Source organism: Electrophorus electricus, chromosome 6, assembly GCF_041902795.1.
Source record: "Electrophorus electricus isolate QZ-2024a chromosome 6, ASM4190279v1, whole genome shotgun sequence".
NCBI lineage: Eukaryota > Metazoa > Chordata > Actinopteri > Gymnotiformes > Gymnotidae > Electrophorus > Electrophorus electricus.
This window is the reverse complement of record NC_137502.1, coordinates 4,702,894-4,722,500: the sequence shown is the minus strand read 5'-3', so window position 1 is coordinate 4,722,500 and position 19,607 is coordinate 4,702,894. Positions and strand designations below refer to the sequence as shown.

General features: G+C 41.8%; 1 long non-coding RNA gene across 2 annotated transcripts in view; it reads right to left on the bottom strand.

Moving 5' to 3' along the window:
- Positions 1 to 19,377, bottom strand: part of LOC113573998 (uncharacterized) — a 36,317-nt gene extending 16,940 nt beyond the window's left edge. For both annotated transcript variants that reach the window (XR_003410275.3, XR_003410274.3), the window contains exons 1-2: positions 19,345 to 19,377; positions 16,599 to 16,751 (exon numbers count right to left, since the gene is read on the bottom strand). This is a non-coding gene — a long non-coding RNA (uncharacterized LOC113573998). The remainder of the gene's footprint in view (positions 1 to 16,598; positions 16,752 to 19,344) is intronic.
- Between the last annotated feature and the right edge of the window lie 230 nt (positions 19,378 to 19,607).

Genomic DNA, 19,607 nt, shown 5'->3' with positions numbered 1-19,607 from the left:
AAACACCAAGCTTTTCATCAGCTGCTACTTTAACTATTGATTTCAGAGAAACTTAATGGATTTGATTAGAAATGAGCGACAGTAATCTTCCATAAAGTTTAGTGTATACTGTGGGATTTTAATGAAACTTCAAGGGAGGATGCTGGCTTCATGGCTCTTAGGGCCGTGTGTTATAAATTGGTTCATCTCTCACACACATGGTTAATGAACACACAAACTGCAGCCAGGGTCCCAGGAAGGCCATACTCCATGTCAAGATTCCCCATTTCAAAAAATAATTAAGGTGAACAGAATATCAGGGAGCTATTATGACAGACGTCACATATATCTAATTGTACATCTGAGCTCACTTTTAAACCACTTAATGTGTGCAATCCGATATAGTGTTTGCAAACGGTTTACTTGTGACCCTTGCTCTCACTGTAGCTTAAGCCATTCCAGCGAGGAGAGCCAAAAGCAGTGCCTTTTAAGGCCCCGAGTATTGCCAGAGTCCTCCTTCTATTACTGATGATATCTTTACTGTGGGCTCTCCGTTGACAAGAGCCCAGGGATCGCAACTGGCCATAAAGCAGATGGGGAAATTACATCTCATCTCAGAGCCCTGCGCTCAAATGGCCTGTCTGTTGATGCAGCAGTGCTCATGGTGTCTTTAAACAGGGACTTAGCCTCCGACCCCATTCTCTCCCTGTTCCTCACCCCATGCGCCCCCTTTTCGATCCTTCAGTCTCTTACCCATGTGATCACGGCACTTTCTAAGAAAGCTACCGCTGACTAAAGGTAATAACCGCAACGCAAGCAGCTCTAGACGTTGGCACTGACTGGAGATCAGACTCAGTGTCCTGGGGAGAGTTGATGTCTCTCTCAGGCTGTGCTAGTCACAGCAGAGAAGTATATCAAAGCTCTATGACGAGCCCCACTGCAGGGGATTGAAGACCATAATGCTGCCAAGACCCCTGTCAGAGCTGTAATGAGTAGAGGCAGGACTCGCCCTCCCACTGCATCTGTGTGGACATGTGGCAGTAGTATAATTATCCTCAAATGCTACTGATATAAAGAATCCAGTCTTAATGACACAGATTTGTTACTGTACTGGACTGTGCCCAGCCATTTGGTCTGGAGCACTCCATCTGATCTGATCCTGTGAGTTTGAATGAATATCTGTAGTGCGGTAGTGTTGAGAGAGAAAATTCACTGCACATTAATCCTTTAAGCCCTTCTGGGATGGCCTCTGACCAGTGCATATGAGATCCACTAGCAGCCGCTAATCTGCTCCCAATGCTGATGAACCCAGAAAGTGGCTTTTGCATTTAACAAACCATCTCTGGCTGGATTATCCAGTTTGTGGCAATGCGGAGTTCAGAAACGCACGCGGCTGTAATCCCAGTGTCTCCATGACACACGTGTGGAGACCTTGCGATCTAGTGCTGGCCCAGGCCAGCGAATTGTGCTTATCCAGTCACCCATGTAGATTCCTCCCCGCTCTCTGGCAGAAACACGGCGTGCCCTATCCTCTCCTTCCTAATCACACACTCAGGCAGCTCAAGCTCTGCCCCCAGACCAGGCTGCTCTGTTCTCTTTTGACAGGGTCTCATAGAGCCATACCCAAGGAACTGAATAATAATGGATATGTTTTGCATATTTATTTATATTTATGTCCCTCACTACCAGCTTGATCTAAGTACCGTGATGGGTTTAGGCAGATGATGCTTAGTTGATGCCTTTTATTAACCTATTATCAGTAGGTCAGAGCAAATAAGCAAGTGATTGCACTTAAACTGCAATCGTCCACATGACTAATGCGCCCAACAATGAATGGTATGTAAATGATGTCCAGGTAGCAAATTCTTATTGTCATAATGAAAATTGATCCAAATAGCCTTCATGTAATATGAGCAATGTTGTGTTTAGTGAAGTCTCACTTTAAAGGAGAATGACCTTAGTTATGGACATTGACCTGTGCCACTCTGCTGTTGACAGAGCCATGTGGCATGAACCTTAGCCTGTGATGACCGTATGATGTGTACAGATGCTCAGAGACAAGATAACATAAACGTCATGAGAGTGTATTGTTTACTTTGCAAATGTTCACCACCACCACCACCAACAACAACAACCACAACATCACCAACATAATAATAATAAATAAAAAGTAGATAAAGAAATTCTCTGAAGAAAAGTGGGTGGTCAGTTAACAGTAATGGTAAACATAGTAAGCATTTACTGAAGGATTGATTAGGAAAAGTGCAGTGAAGAGATCAAGTCAAAATTTCATGTCTATATGCATGGCAGTTCCATTCCAACGTCTGTTGATTTCCAACACAGGCAAACTTAATTGTACTTAACGAGGCACTGATTACAGATAATCACCTGAAGCTTATTTAATGAGCAGTGTGAAAGACTGGTTTATTCCACCAAATACTGATTTATAAACTCTTTCTAAGATGAAACATTAGTACTATGTTGATTATAAATGAAAATTAACTTATGTTCATTGCATTATTCAAGGTCGGAAAACATTTAATCTTTTTTGTTATTTGACCACTGTCACTGTCAGTTCTTTATGGAACAAAATATAAATGTTCATTTTACTCAAACCCATACCTATAAATAGTAAAAGCAGAGAAGCTGATCATTTTAGAGTGGTCGCCTAAGTTTTTCCAGAGTTGGATATAGATAAAGAGTGGGACAGAGTGGATCGACTCAGAGCGAATTCACAAAACAGTTCAAAAACAAGCCCCCTTCTCAAGGCCTACAGTAACAAACCTTGAGAGACAGGCACTTGTTTCACACAATGTGGTCCAACAAAGTGAGATGTCTCGGGGTAAGGAGCAGCATGGTCCTTTGCCGCATTGCACATGAATCTAGCTCCTTATTTCTGGTTGTTTTACACACCATGGTTGCATTCATAAATGGAGAAACGCAATTAAATGTTGAGAGCAGCTCCTGCTGTCCCAGAGAATAGATGGGTAAGAGGGGGAAGTTCAGGGACTGTTTTAAATAGGACTCAGAGGAGGAGGAACAAACCTTCAAAACAGTCACAAGGTTGCTTTGTAAAGGCTGTGGGTGCTTGCTGTTCTCCAAAATGCACCTTCCACACAAAAGAATAAGTCTCCTTCAAATTCGGGAGACATACAGTATAAGTGGTAATGGTAAATTAAACATATTAACTGATGCGTCACTTTGTGAATGCGGACCCGACACGCTTAAATCCTTTAGAGCCTTGAAGGGTCTGTGCAGAGATTTGGGGATGTAGACTACCCATGATAAGATACAGACCAGCAACACAGCTTCTCTTCTGTCCCACTGAAGTTGGTTATTTAACAGTCTATGTTGCTCTTCCTGCTTTTGTATTAGGTCTAAGTGGAATTCCCCAAATAATTATAATTATATAGACAGAGTGGGCTGTGAGTCTCCCAGTAAAGCGATAATGATCAGCTTGGTTGGTGGCCCTTTTGGGTGGTGCTTTCATATGCGAATCAAACAATTTCTGACAGATTTAATTTTGGCCATGTAGGTTCTATATGTAATGGTTTATAGTTTATTCTCATATATTGAATTTTTGAATTGTAAATTTTGTTACAGGTCCATAAGTTACAAAGTTACAAAGCAAAAAAGCAAAAAAGCAAAATATGCTAATAAAAAAGATAGTATAATAAAATACTTGAACAGCTTCACTTAGATGTTGGAATCCATCATTCACGGGGAATGAGCTCCAACAACTTGCAAAACAAACAGAAACTAAAATGCAAATCAAATAAAATATTTTGTGTATTTAAGACAATATTTATATATTTTGATACGAATGATAAAGGCACCACATGCATTAATAGCTTTAGAGCACACACTATCATGCACACGCACGCGCACACACCCACCCACACACACATGTAAATAGGTAATCCATTATCCATGATTAGAAAATCACATGCTCCTTTTCTAACCTTCAATGTTAAATGTCTGCAGTGTTTAAAATATGCTTTTTACACAATTTTACTGGTACCTGTGGCAGAGACCTCTGAAATATGGGAAAAAATAGTGCTAACAGAATATTCCAGAAAATCAGAACAAAATAATTATAATAAAGTTGCAATCATCTTTCATAGCTGTAGGATACTATTTTAACCTTAATACACTGATCTCAAACACCTGATCTCAAACACAAGACCCAAACAGAAAACACCACACTAAACCTTTTATCAACGTAATTATAAGACTCCTACCTCAGATGGGCAAATGCATTGTTTTACATGTACACAGTGCAGATAAGAAGTCAGTATCTAGCAGTGCATTCAGTCAGCTGCCATAGCCATTCATTTAATGTATTCTCATTCACAAAAAAAATATTTAGTGAGCACTATGACAGGGAAGGATTCAGTCCCTTCTGATCACAGAGAGTGAAGTAAGTTGAATAAACATTGACAGAGAGTGAAATTCATGTTATAATCTAATTCATTATTGTCAGAAGAGCATATCACAGTCATAAAACAAATATAACAAATTTGATATCTCATTATTTCAGTAATTAGTGAAAATGTTTTACTTAGATATATTGAAAAATGTTATGAGTTTTCACAAACTAAAATCTTTTGAAGTTCTCTCTCTCTCTCTCTCTCTCTCTCTCTCTCTCTCTCTCTCTCTCTCACACACACACACACACACACACACACACACACACACACACACACACACACACACACACACACACACAACCCACTGTTTGCCTTCGGTTGGCTAGGAACCAGACTTGACTGAGAGAAACATCCCCCAGCTAGCAGGCCTGAGAGCTCGCCTTGAGCGCCGGACCGCACACCAAGGGCCGATAGCGATGGGAATCATCTGAAAATATGTGACATAATCACATTAGTGTCTTAAAGGACACAAAGCGCTTAGTCAACTTCCCCTGATCAAGGCACATCTGGAGGAGCGGGGCAATCGGAGCGGCCGGCCTGGCTTCCCCCGGCTGAAATTAAAACAGGCTGTTGTGCTGTACTGGTGGAGCACACTGGAACTGGAGCCATGACACAATAATGGATGACTCCAGCAGCACAGCAGTAAATGCATTTCCACTGAAGGGAAAAAGAAGAAGAGGAGGGAAGAAAACAAGAGAAGGATCTTTTTTTTTTTTAAAGGGGGTTGGAAATAACACCCACAGCTTTCCCAGGGCAGAAGAACCCTGACCCGGAGAGGGCCGATGGAAATTTGTTGAATATGTGCAAGAAGACGTGAAGTTGTGGAGGAGTTCTGCGGAGAGTTAGCGGGCACTGAGGGTCCACAAACCCCATTTATTAATCAGTTTGTATTTAATGAACCTGCAATACATCCTCCCAAACCAATGTTGTAAACCCAGAAAAGCATACAAACAGGACCACATTACCACAGTTACACTGAGAATAAAAACTCACCTAACACAGTTAATGGTGGAGGCACTGGCCCAAGGGTTAAAATCTGACCAACACAAAGGTATCATTCTTTTAGCTAAACACCATGGTACATCTAATTCCCACTAATATTTTCCAGTGGTCCTTTTCCACACATCTGGGCCCCGAGTTTTGTGTGTTGTTCTCCCCGTGTGTGAGGGATAAGGGCTGGCCCCTTTGGTTCAGCTTACTTGGCGCTGTGAGAACATAGACACCTACAAACACCCACCACAACATGCTCCAACCCTGCACTCAGAGCTAATTACAAACACCGCTCGTGCTAAAAACCTCTTGTAGATGGCAAACAAAAAGAAAGAGAAGGGGGAGAGAGAGAGAGAGAGAGAGAGAGAGAGAGAGGGGCCCAATCAGGGTGCTGGAGGAAAGGGAATGAAGAGGCTAATGAATCTATAGGAAAAACCACTCTACTGACACGTGAAACGCTCCTATTCACCACCGAATGGGACTTAAAGAATGTTCACTCCTTTGTCTCTACTCTAATTCCTCAAGAAGAGCTGGGGTGTGAAAGGTGTGTGTGTGCGCGTGTATGTGTGTGTGTCCTTGTGTGAGTAAGTTCCTCAAAAGCAGTGCTTATCCCTAGAGCTTTAACACGAATCAATAAAGTGCAAAAGAATACACTGCAAAACTACACAGTAGTTTGGAATATAATTAATCCTTTGGGAAATCAACCCTTTATCCAAATACAGTATATGTCCTTATAGGATCTGATTCCCAATTGGCAATTTTAATTCAGGATAGTATACTCTGCTAGCAACAGTAAAGCACATGAGGAAAAATGCACCTTATACATGCAGTGCAAAAGCTACTTAGTTCTTCACACAAGTTCATTAATGAGGTGCATAAAGTGAGCATAAAAGTACTGACTTTGGGGTATTGCATGCAAAACATTAAACTTATTAAACTTATTTTGTCTTCTTTAATCTTTTTTTTTTTTTAGTTTTCTCACCAAACTTTGCAGTTAATAACACTAAACCTTTTCTTAAGATAAACCACTTATAGAGATCCATTACTGAAAATAGTTTAATCCCAGACTTTGACCTAAAACTTTCTGCTCTCAGCATATTAGTGATAGGCCATAGAGGCAAAGCTAAAAAAAAAGGCAAATAAAACAATAGTTTTTGGTTGGAAACTTTGATGTGCTAATGTTACAGCTGACAGTATAACACCCACAGCATAAGAAAGAATGATTTAGGGCATGGACATATTAAAACATACTATTAAAATGATTTAGTTTGTCTTAGTTTTAGTGTATTTAATGTTATTCAGTTAGCCTTCCTCATATTATTATAGTGACGTTAAGTACTTTGTAATACACTCTATATGTTCTGTGTGGCTTCTGCACCTCAAATATGTATCTCATCATTTGCTCCTTACTCAACTCACTCAAAAGTATCCAGAGAAGCTCTGCGTTTGACAACGAGTATGTGTTAGTACAGCAAACCAAAAATAAATACATGACATCAATACAAATCAGTGCAACGACCTGTACAGCTGTTTTCAAAGCTTACTAACACACGCTCACACACATGCACAGACTCCGGACACACGAGAGGAACATTAGCCCCTTTTATATTAGCTGGGAGACAAATTACCCCCGTGCTGGTATCAATATGACCACATGTTGCTACCAGTGATGCGTGGCAGGGCAAACAGCATGGCTCATGCCTAGAAGCAGCCCGTGGATGGGCTCTCCTTAACCTCTGTCCTCTCTCCCCTCTGCAGTGCAGCAGAGGCCTGATAAGATCCGCTGGCCTCACCCTCTGGCTTTCCAGTCCACTTGTTGCACAGATAAGACGGGGAGCTGGGGCCAGAGTTATGATTCAGAACAGTTGTTCCCCTCACCGCCACCACTTCATCAGGGAGTGGAGTGCTGCGCCGAACATCAGGAAGACGGCGGTACGGATCGCTAACCACTGCGAACGCAGCCCGCTAAGTGCTCTGCATAGTACAAGTGGGAAACGATTCGAATAAATAAATTGATTTAAAAATCTGTATTCAGTTTTGAACACATATAACATGTTGCGGGAAATAATTACTCAAAGCATGAGGGTTCATCTAAGATTTAAATGTTTTCAAGGCACCAAATTGATTGTTAGCGTGACTACGTGTGTAAATCATATTCCCCAGAGCAGCACACACTGTTCATAGCTCCAACACCCCCTTCCTTCACCCCACCCCAAACCCTCTCTTCCTCTACCCGTGGCTTGCTCGCTCTCGCTTGCTCTCTCTCTCTCTCTCTCTCTCTCTCTCTCTCTCTCTCTCTCTCTCTCTCTCTCTCTCTCTCTCTCTCTCTCTCTCTCTCTCTCTCTCCCTCTCCCTCTCCCCAAGCTGAGCTGTGGTTACCGCAGTAGCTCCCATATGTAATTTGGCCTAATCAAGTCCTGCACCTAGGCGCCCGGAGCACGGAGATCGGCTCCATCTCAAAGTGCACCATCAGCCACAAATTACAGGCTCTGATTCTGGGTTAAATGCATGCCACTCCTATAAGAATAACAGTGACAGCTGTAATATGGAGGCAGTTAGGCACCTGTTATAGAGCGTATCCGAGGGACATATGCTTCCACAATTACAAATCAAGAGGAAACTTTCCCTACCTGTACTTGCAGACAGCAGTGCTAGTCTATACAAAATATTAATGGCCCCACTAAAAAATATTTGATACTCTAGTAAACTGAAGAACCCTTCTCCCATAAATAACAAAGTCGAAGATACTTAAAATCCCACAAAACTCTAACGCCAATGAGTGCAAATGAGTATGAATCAGTGCGAGGATATAAAAACATTTTTTGAATTCCTTTAATGTTTTGGAAACAGAGGGTGTAGGGGATAAACAGTGCCTTCATTTATGAAATAACACCTTGTTTATGGTGGAGAGTGAAGACTTGGGTGTTGGAGTTAGGGGTAGGGACCCCAGTAAAGCATAGTGTATTCCTTTGCACAGAAAAAAAGATCTAAAAATGCAATACATTGCTATATAGATAAAGCAAAAGTATAGCTAGTGTGGCAAAAACTCCTAGAATGTTGTGCAAAGAGTTCCTTTACCATATTGGTAGAGAGGTTTGGCATTATAAATTAAATATTTAGTGAGAAATCCACTCTGTTTACTGCATAATAAGTATGACAGTTGCTCACATAAAGAATCAAGCTTCAAGTAAAAGGTATTAATGGGAACACTTATTTACTAAATAGACTTCAGTTACCATACCACAATTACAACAGTTACCATACCACAATTACCGCAAGTCTTTACACACACGCTCTTTAAAGAGGAACGCAGGATGTGCAGTCTTACCAGGTTATGTACCAATGGGAAACGAACAAGCCGCAGGTAAGGCAGCGAGAGCAGCATGCTCTGATTGTGGTGATGAGACATTAACCTTTGGCACACAGAACGCTGAGCTGGCTAAAGCCTGGAAAGAATGCAGCCTTCAGTGTCATGCGTGTAAGAATATGTGGTGCATGGTTGAAGAAAGCCCCATCGTCCCAATACGTGTTGTTCGGGGTAATGTTGATGGGTCATGCTCACGAGAAGCGAGCCACAATAACATGCAAACAAAGAACAAAAGATAGTCAAATGTATCAGGTTCATTGTTTAGAATGTAGTAAAACAGTACTGAATTTGATGATAATGATCATGACAGATCTCCAGTAATTTGATCTTGAGTGTTTTTACTTAAGCTGAATCTCGCCTGAGATCACCCCAGACTCGGCCTGCCATTAAGTCCAACTGCTCTTGATAAAAGACAGCATGTTCAGCACCAATAATTCAGTGTCTGGGACTTGAATACCATAATACAATTTAATAATAGTTAACAAGAGAAAGGTGCATTTAATATCACCTTGTGGAAGGGTTTAGAGTGTGCCAGATTTGGTAAGAGCTCAGTTAAATGCTGCAGCTATATGAGAGGCTGGGAAGCACTCCCAGTTCTGGCAACCTCTCAGTCAGAAGGGTAGTGTAGTTTTTAAGACCTTACTGTGTGTGTGTGTGTGTGAATGTGTGTAGACAAATGTGATTACTTGTAAACGTGTGTGCATGCATTTAATTCTGCTCAGTGAACTTGGTCCCCAGCCACTGGTCCCACGTCATAAAGCAGTACAGACACTTTCCGTAGCAGCCGACACCTCTGCCTACTAAATATACCTCCAAAAGCATGCATTGTAGAGGTAGGGAGGGACAGAGTGCCTGGCCTCTGCCTGCTTGCTTGCCTGTCTAGAGTCATGCAGGGGTGAGTCCTGGGTCCTTTTTACTTGCACATGCCCGCACGAGATCAGGCATCTGCTGGGCACGTTGCCAGGACCTAGAAGCCTCCCACTGTTTAACGACAATAAATTTACTACCTCGCTCCATATTGCTGTTCTATTGTATAAACAAGATTAATGCCCCTTTTAATTGAGCACCTGGAGATGAAATGTGACCTTGGCGCACAGAGATACCTGGACAGCCTACTTACACCAGGCATCAGGAAGTGACCCAAAAGCTCCCTGACATTACAGTCACAGGAATTCTGTAATTTTTTTTTCATATATATGCAGGAAATAAATAACAAAATTGGGAACAAGTGGTTGAAATAAGCATTTATTTCATATAATCAATCGATTCAGAGTCAGAAATTACTGTGATAGGATTACCATATAACGTGCATACTATGCTAAAGTGTTAATACTTTATTTGGGAAAATGTATCACACTTTTATATTTGCCAATACAAGATACTGAAAGCAAAATAATTTATTGATGTGATTATTTGTATTTTTCCCTGATTAATTAAAACTTTCTATTTTGACTCGCAAAGCTTCTGTAAACTGCACAGTAGGCCAGTTTGAAACACCATTACTGCTAGAGCTTTTCTGTTCAAACGTAGTGCACCATCATTGTCTTTGCCCAAGTCAGCTCTGCTTTCTGTTTCCTCCGTTTCCAGCTCAGATCCGTCATACTCCACATCCGCATCCACAGCAGAGCTGTTTGGGTGGCCTTGAATTTACACTCACAAAATATGGCTCATTATTCTCCCTTTCATAAACTCCCAACCATCTGTTATAAATCACCATGCTATACTGCCATACTACAAAAACACATTTCTACAATTTTAACTAATACAAAAAAAAAAAAAAAAGTCCTCCTCTATTGTTTGGCATGCATTCCCTCTCATTTTAAAGCAAATCCTCAGAATATTTGAACAAGTACTTCAGTGAAAATGCTTTTGCTTGAGTTGCCATTTATACCCCTAATTTCATCTTACTTTTGAGGTCCCCTTACTTTTCTTTAAACCTTGAAAAATGTAAAGCCCTGTTTGCAATGTCACCTTTAAAAGGGGGTGGGTGTGGGGAGATTGGAACTAATTGAGCACTGTAGCGGTGTAATTGGGCCAGAGGACCTATCCACATGGAGAGAGTGACCCTTCTAACCCAGTCGTGAATGGGGGACAAAGCCAGGGGGCGGAGTAATGCGAGTTAAGGGATTCTCACCAGCTCTTGTGGGAGCTTGTTTCACACACACCACCCAAAGTGGGGCTTAATAACTTAACGTGTTGGTGTGTTTTCCCTCTTGAGGAGCGTTCCTCTCCCAGGAACCTGAAACATTCTCCCAGACCTTCCCCTAAGTACCCTCAAGAGACTAGCATGGCTCTGGCCTGACACATCATAAGGGGTGTATAAGACTTGCGTACCCCCCCCCCCCACACACACACACAAAAATGGCTATTCTGGATAAACTGTTCAGAACCCTAGACAGGACCACATAGTTACCAGTTTATAGAACATCCTAAATTTAAAAATCAGTAGAGCTTTGACATTTAGCAGAGCCTGATTTTTTTTTTTTTAACTTCTTTTGGCAAATGTTGATATTAAATAGCATCTAACGCAGTCATGGGTGAGTGGAAGGTCTCTAGAAATCCAGATTTTTTTGTTGTGTACACAAAACTGACACTTTTGGCTTTGTGGTCATGGAAAGATCATGGAGTTTGGAGTGTTTCTCTGAAGACAGACTAAAGGGTCGTCGTGACCTAAACAAGTACACACTCTCCAGTCTTTGGAAAGTGGTGACAAAACAAAATTTTTTGAATTCCCCCCCCCCCCCCCCACAAAAAAAAACCCCAAGAAAACCCCAAAACCAATCTATGCTGACAGCCAGAACCTCATCGTAAGACTCTAAACTGAGAGTGAGCAGGCAGAGCTGGGATATGGTTGTATTACTGCTGATCCTCTTCACTGTCCTTCTGACTGAGAAACAGAAACAAAGACAAAAATGACACCCTTCTGTCCAGCACAAACAATTAACCCACTCTGAAACACATTATATCTCTCCTGTTACACTCACTCACACACACACACACACACACACACACACACCGAGGACGCTCCACCCTGCCCTTGACTCCTATTGCTCCTGCAGCAATGCCCTTACTCTTCCCTCACCCCAGCAACATGCCGTCCTCTCGATGACAGCTTGGCAGCAGCTGGCCTGCACTTCCTGCGTGGCTCTCTCCCTCCACCCCCTCCTTTTAGCACTGGGTCTAAGCTGGACCTTCATCGAGCTGTGCTGATGACAGCAACTCCGAGTGATTCCAAGCAGCAGGCCTGACTGTGCAGCTTGTCCCCACACTCAGCCAACCCAGAGCACGTCCCTGCTCATTAGCTCCAACAGCCAGCCAGCTGGGCGTCCTCTCACACAACGCTCCGAACGCTCTCGCCCAGGCTTTAAAGGACAGATGTGTGCGGGCAGCGACGCACGCACACACACACACACACACACACACACACACACACACACACACACACACACACACACACACATACATACAGCCTGCTGCATCATGCTTACCTGAGACCTTTAAAAGGGCAACACAGTACAATACAGCAGTGCACTGTGTGAGCATAATCAGAACCAGCTGTCATTTGTTCCTAGAGTCACATGATAAGTAGGTAATGGATGTAAAGCTAAGTGACTTGGGTCAGGACTGTCTGGAGACCTAAAACTTTAACCGGTTTAACCAGCTCTGCCTTGTGTTCAGCAAGTAGTGGGTCAGCATACAGACTAAAATACAAACACACACACACACACACACACACACACACACACACACACACACACACACACACACACAAACACACAAACATAAATGTATATAAACACACACAAACACAAGAAAACAGAAACACACACATGCAGCCCTATGGGGTAAAGATTTACTCAATTAAAGACTAATTTATTAATAAGGATACAGTGAAGACATTAGGCTTTTCAGATGACCATATATGTAACACCAATAGACTTACAAGTGTCTGTGATCTTCCCAACTGCTTTGTAATGAAATGATCATCACAATGTAGCTCAGGGCAATTTACACTGAATGGGAACAGTCACCTCATACACTGTAATTTGAAAATAACTTCCCACTTATGCTAACCAGGTTAACATATCTAAACACGAAGCTCGCATTTTTTTGAATCCGATTTTTTTACTTTTTACTTTTTACTTTTGTATGGTTAAAATAATAAGAAATGTAATGTTCCAATATTTTTGTAATTTCCAGTCAACCTCTTGAAACAAACTTTTACTGAGATAAAAGGTGTGTGCTAATACCAGTTAATTTATATGTACTTTAGTTCTAAAAATGATCTAATCTGGTTTAACAACTAACACAACCTAAATACATACACAACAAAGCCATGATACAGATCCAACTCTGACACTAAGCCAAGAATAGAAGACATTATGGGACATGTGTTATATAGAAGAGTCTTTATCTACACAGTATGAATCTTCTACATATCAAATTACTTTCTATTGATGATAAACTGTGCGTCAACTCTGGGATGAGGGCCAAACATTTCCCAAAGGTCACTGATTTGCTCTGACTAAATTCCCTGTGCTTCTGACTCACATATACAAATAGTATACAATTACTCTTCCTTTAGTACTTGCTGAAATAAGACAAGGCCTTGCTCTCTCCTGGGAAGAGACGCTGAAGAATTGATTTAATACACCAAAACAAATATGACCCTGAACTCGAAATGCTGGTGCAAGGCAAAGTGCTGGAGTTCATGTTTGAGCCACCTACCAGCATGCACCTGTGTCTCACCTAAATCATGGAACTGCACAAGTCTTGTAGCAGCAGTGGTGCACAAGTGTTCAATTAACAGCTTGGCCTTTAGCTTTAGCACACTATTTAATGGGGAAAATAAAGTATCACAACCATACTAACACGAATGAGAAAAGAACAAGCGTGCATACCAGTTAGCATGATCTGACCTGCATAACTGTTCCCTACTACCTCTGTCTTTATTAAAGTTTTAGAAGTTAGAAGTTTTTCAACCATAACAATATTTCTGAACACAATTTACCAGGTTTCAAAGGGCACTGAAATACTGGCACACATTCTGTTTTTAAATGTTCCTAAAATGTTTGATGCTACATAACACCCGAGGCATGGAGTAAGAAACCAGGTTGGCTGAAAGGTACCGAGGCCCTTCAGCTCCGTGCACGTGTGTGTGTGTGTGTGTGTGTGTGTGTGTGTGTATGTGTGACATCTCACCCAGGCCAGGGTGCAGGCAGAGCAGTGGCCAGCGCTTAAACCCCAGTAGCAGAAAGGTTAATACACTCAGCACATGTTGCCTTCTACAACAGGTGGCGTGGACCAGTCACCGGCTCCCAGCATTCCTGATTGTTCGTGCCGGTGGCCCCTGGTATTCCAGGATTTACGCCGCCTTTCCTCCCTCCCCTCCGATACCCTCCGCACAGGCCTGACTGACAACCTAATCGTTGGGCTGGGATCCCCTTGGCTATTGATTCCACAGCAACACAACACCTCCCAGTCAATGAAACTGCAATATAATGCTTGAGCTGGAGGAGGAGGAGGAGGAGGAGGATTATCGTGTTGAGCAACTGGAAGAAATTTGCCGCAGTTTTTGCCACCTCCACCGCTCAGACCCTCGCGTCTCCCTCATGCAGCTGCTGGTGTATAGAAAGAGACTGGCGCAAATAACGAGAGGGAGAGAGAAATGTGTCTCAGGGGGTAGCACTCGGAGAGGCAGGTTATTAAAAGCCACAAAGCAGAGCCCATGCTGGGTGCAGAGAAATAGCTGCAGCGTGGGGAAGGCACATCTGAAAGGAAGGGGGTCTGCTTTCTAAATTGTTCTAATCCTCCGAGTGGTTTATTTCGCAGGGTTTTGTAGTTTAGCAACGTTTTGGGCTAAGCCTGGGGATTGCGGGGGCCTCGGTCAGAGACGAGAGCAAAAAGGGCACCACAGAAAGCCAAGCACCTTATGAAACAACTACCATCTGATTCATAAACGGACCACCGCTCAGGCAAAATATGCATAATAATAATAATAATAATAATAATAACAATAACAACAACAATAATACCAATAAATCAGCATAAACATAAGTAAGCAATAGATGTTGAAACATGCATGTAACATATTTCTAATTTTAAGAAGTTTACCACTTCATTTGACCACTTCAGCAGCTCACACCCAGTCAACTAACTTCTGTCTGATTCAGCTTCCCAGGCGATTTACTGTATGGCCACCACTACACACAGTGCATCTCTAACTATTGATCTGAGGAAGAAGCAAAGCAACAGCAATTAGTGCTATTATCGTTCCAGTTGTACTGCTTCAGTCAACGATCCAATTTCCATGCTGTTTGCACACATAATTAAAACAAATCTGTTACACTGATCTTAGGGATCAGTGAGCCCCTTTCCACAGCCTCCAGTGGCACAGCAAGTCAATGCAGTAGTGACGATGTGAGAATCAATAGTTTCCAGTCACTAATGCCATAGGGAGCCACTCAAAACCCTGTTGAATATTGACCACAATTAGCCTGTCACCAAAATCACCATCCATCCCCTGAGGGACAGGAGAGTTATAGCTGCATTTGAACACATGACTTCTCAAGAATTTACCTTCCTAAAAAGAAAACAAAAACCCTGACTTTTTTGAAAAGGTAATAAAACAAGTTGATGCTTCAGGGATGGGATGAGGAGCGCTTAACGGTTTTATTAAGTTTTAAAAGCAGTACCACAACACACGACCTGTTAGTCCCCCAGGTTCTGCCCATAATAGTTGAGATCTTTTTTTTTGTTTTTTTTTTTACTTCTAACACTCTGAGCCGTATTGCCTCTAGGGTGGATTTTATGTCCACTAATGTGTGTGCACTTCTGCTCTGCGACTACCTGACCTATTAACAAAACGTATGGCTGACAAATCCGGCAGGAACTCCGCGTGAGCTGATTGCGAAGCTTGTGTTGTGCACCATGACTCTGGACGATGTGCTCTCTGCTGCTGTTTTCCACGCCATCGTTTTATACACGCTCTATTAACCATAATGTTGTTGCAAAGTTATAGTCTGCAATTTTTCTTGTAGCCGGAGGGGGCACTTTAAATTTCAGACCCTGTCCGCAGAGAAATTTCAATTTCTATGCGTTAGCTCCCTTGAAACGGCTTTGTTCGCAGCACCTAATAATTTGTATATTAGTTCCTTATTTGCTTTTTTTATTTATTTAAAAAAGGTCTAAGTGCTGAAAACTGCACAAGGACATAAACGATGCAGAGTGAAAGGCCAGAGGTTCTTTGCATCAGCCGGGCCCCCTTGGCCCTTCTCGTCAGTCTTACCGAGGCCTGACTAGATGTGGTGGCACTGAGATATCAGGATGACCCTTCCTGATATTTACTAGCCTGTTTGTCTTTAGCACTTCCGTTGTCAGGAATGTCAGGGTAATTAGCTTGATGATTATGTTTGGATGGATAGAGCACCACACAGATGGCAAATTGATAACACAGAAGGACGCCTAAATCGTAGCGACAGAGGTTAGCAAAAGGGGACAGAACCACTACCATACGTACATACACCCACACCCACACCCACAATGTGTCCAGCCCATTCTATCAGTGACATTTGCAACTTGATATCGCTATACAGGGCAAAAGGGAGAGAAAAAAAGTAATTGGCAAGAGAAGGCTCTGTGTAAAAATAGAAGGTTGGTGTCACAGCAAATGTCAAAGGTTTGACCTCCCTCACCCTCCACCCCACACGGCCAACCCTGAGCACTTCTGGCTACCCTTGGAGCCAGAGCTCCAGCTTTGGGTAAGCAGCGATTGGTTATCGTGTCATTCCTTCGAGTGACATGCAAATGCGCGATGGCGGAGAAGCACTGACCTTTCCTCTAAAGTCCCATCTCCCCCACACCATCATGGGCTGTCGAGTAGCTTTGTGTTCAGCTTAATGCTTCACAAGCATGCTGGTCACCAGCTCGTTGACATTTTACTCCGCTGAAGCTTTGCTTTAGCACTTCAGAGGTTAGGGTGGCTTCTGTTAAAATAAAAACGGTTCTTTTAGCTTTGGTAATGTAAAACACTTGGTAATTCTAAAGCCATACGGAAATTGTGGATGTGAAAATTATCTGAGACATGTAAGAGCAGCTGTTCTGACATGCTTAAAATGAACTTACTCAATTATGTATTTATGTATCAGTACACGTGTACATTTATTTATGGACTGTGCTACTCATAATAAAAGATGCATAACAAACTTGTATTCATGCTTTGTTCTAATTTTGCATACTGCTCACCATCTCTTTTGGAAACAAATTTAAACTTAAAACTTGAGTGAAAGTACCCGGTACACTAATCACACATCTGCCTCAGTATGATTAATGTACTGGCAAGATAATTTAGAAAAACTTTAATATGAATGAGCTATTATAATTTTTCTTCATGTTATTATTATTATTATTATTATTATTATTATTATTATTAGCAGCAGCAGCACATTGGTCCCTTTGTTTTTCAACTTGCATGCATACATACACACAATACACAATCTCAAATACTACACCATAATGGTACATTGATCAGTATAATATGCTGACTAAATGTGCAAATGGTATATACAGATATTCGGAGTGGGATATTTTTCACTTAGAATATTTAAAATCTTACACTAACAGTGTGACATTTGCCATTTACTTGTCCTGTATTCACTATCTTATGCCACAGAAGGGCATATTTACGTATAGGTAAGTAGATATTAAAAAGATGCTGTCCTGGTTGAAGGCCCAGTGTGCGGCTGCACCCTCCTTAATGAGGATGACCTCGGCGCAGTGCAGACCTGACCTGGAAAGCCACATTTCTTCCAGGTCAGTGTGTGGGAACTGCCACTTCAGCTGCTCAGTACACAGTGTATTCGGGAGCTCCACAACACCCAGCACACCAGCTGAATGTAAACCATGTACCTGATACTCTCTACCTTTAATCATCTATATGTTTGAAGAAACACACATGAGAAATGGGGGCAAAAAGACATAAAAAACTAAAAAAAAAAAAAAAGTAAAATGTAATTTTTTATATAGGCTACAAAAGATGTAAAACCATCTGTAAATTCTGTTCCAGCAATCTGCAACAGGTACAGTATAGTTTTATATTTAGAGTAGATTACAACAGCCAGAGAATTCTATAGCCCAGAATGCTTTCTATGTGCTTATAGGGCGGAAAATGCAGGACTGGTTCCCAGTGTTCCCACAGTGCTGGGCCACCTCACCAGCCCTCGCGTTCCCGTTCACATGCGGCAACAACCACAGTGTGTAAGACCAGATCAGAGGTCCAGTCGAAAAGGATGTGGGCTCTCCATCAGAACCTTCAAAGCTACCCACTCTTAAAACAGAGAGTGTGTGGGTCAATCAATAAAGCTACCACAAAGAGACCACCCATACACCCCCCCAGCCCCTCGAAAACATGCGCTTTTGCGATAAAGCTGAAGGCAGTTATTACACGGTGACTTTTAATGCAGAAGCGATTTGTGGTCACCAAAGCCCAAGACTGCCCCGGGCGGGTTTCGCACGCTGGCGTTCTAATGGGACCAGTTTGTTGACTGTCAAGATAATGGAGAAATCAGTAGCAGACTGCCTGAACACCATAAATAGCAGAGGTAATTAGAGAGGCTGTCACAAATCCAGGAAGGTTTTGGTGATGCTCATGGTGCTAACGTGGGGGGAAGAAAAGGCCAACAGGTACCAAAAGTGATTACACACATTCAGCATTAAAGGGCCGGGTGTTATGCGTCTTTTGGCAAGTAATGCCAGGGGTCAGGATCTGCTGTGTAGACGTATGACTTTTGCTAAGGAAACTCTCTAATTCATTTTAAAATAGGCCTCTTGCATGATTTTGAGCGTATGCAATATTGTATTGTAAAAACACACAAGTATTAATACAAAGAAATTATCAAAAGGAATTCATAGCAAGATAAGTGCATGCCAAGAAATGGCTTATAGCTAAAACAATCCGCCCCTCCAAACTTTGGGTTTTCTTTCAATGTCTGCTAGTGAAAACTTCAGCAGGCTTAACACAGAACACTGTTTTAACAGTCCAAACACATATACAAATACAAATATAGTGTAAGATTCTGCTCACAATGTTTCTCTCTGACCTTCAAGTCTTCCTCTGTCAATGTATTCAAGAAACAACTGCAACTACTTATTAAAAGCAGACATTTGATACCATAATGATGCCAGATTCTATGGTTCAAGTCTCTGGAAAGTACTTTCACCTTTCACCTCCATAACTGAAGTGTATGAATGGAAGTAGTTCACCTTATGTCAGTGTCTGGCCTTGGTATGAAAATACACTTTTGTAATTCCAGACAAAGGGCTGTGGTTATGGTATAGTCAAGTGCCCAGGTAAATTTTCTTTCTAAGACAAAGTGTTTAGTTCCTTATAAAATAATTCACTTCTACAATGTGTAACGTTTAATATGTGACAATAGTGCACTTAACAGTATAACACAAGGTTATAGCCATTTAAAGAAAAAAAAAATCAGTTTCCGACATACTTCTCTTAAGCTAAATGGGACAACATAAATATTGCAAAATAATTGCAGAATTTCTAAGAGCAGAGCTAAAGCTACTTACCTGCAGCAGCGGACAGCCTGTAGGCCATCAAAAGAGATCCAAAGAAAGAACGGACAAAAATAAATAAATAACAAGTTAACCAGGGATGTGCATGTTACCTCGATCAACATAAAATGATACACAAAATGTGGTAAACACAGTTAACCTCTTTAAACATTAACCTCATCCATTCCACTTCCTCCATTGTCCTATACATTGTTGTCCTGTAAATAGGTGAAGGTTTAGCTTTTAAAGTGTTTTGCTGTTTTGTTTTGTTTTTTCCG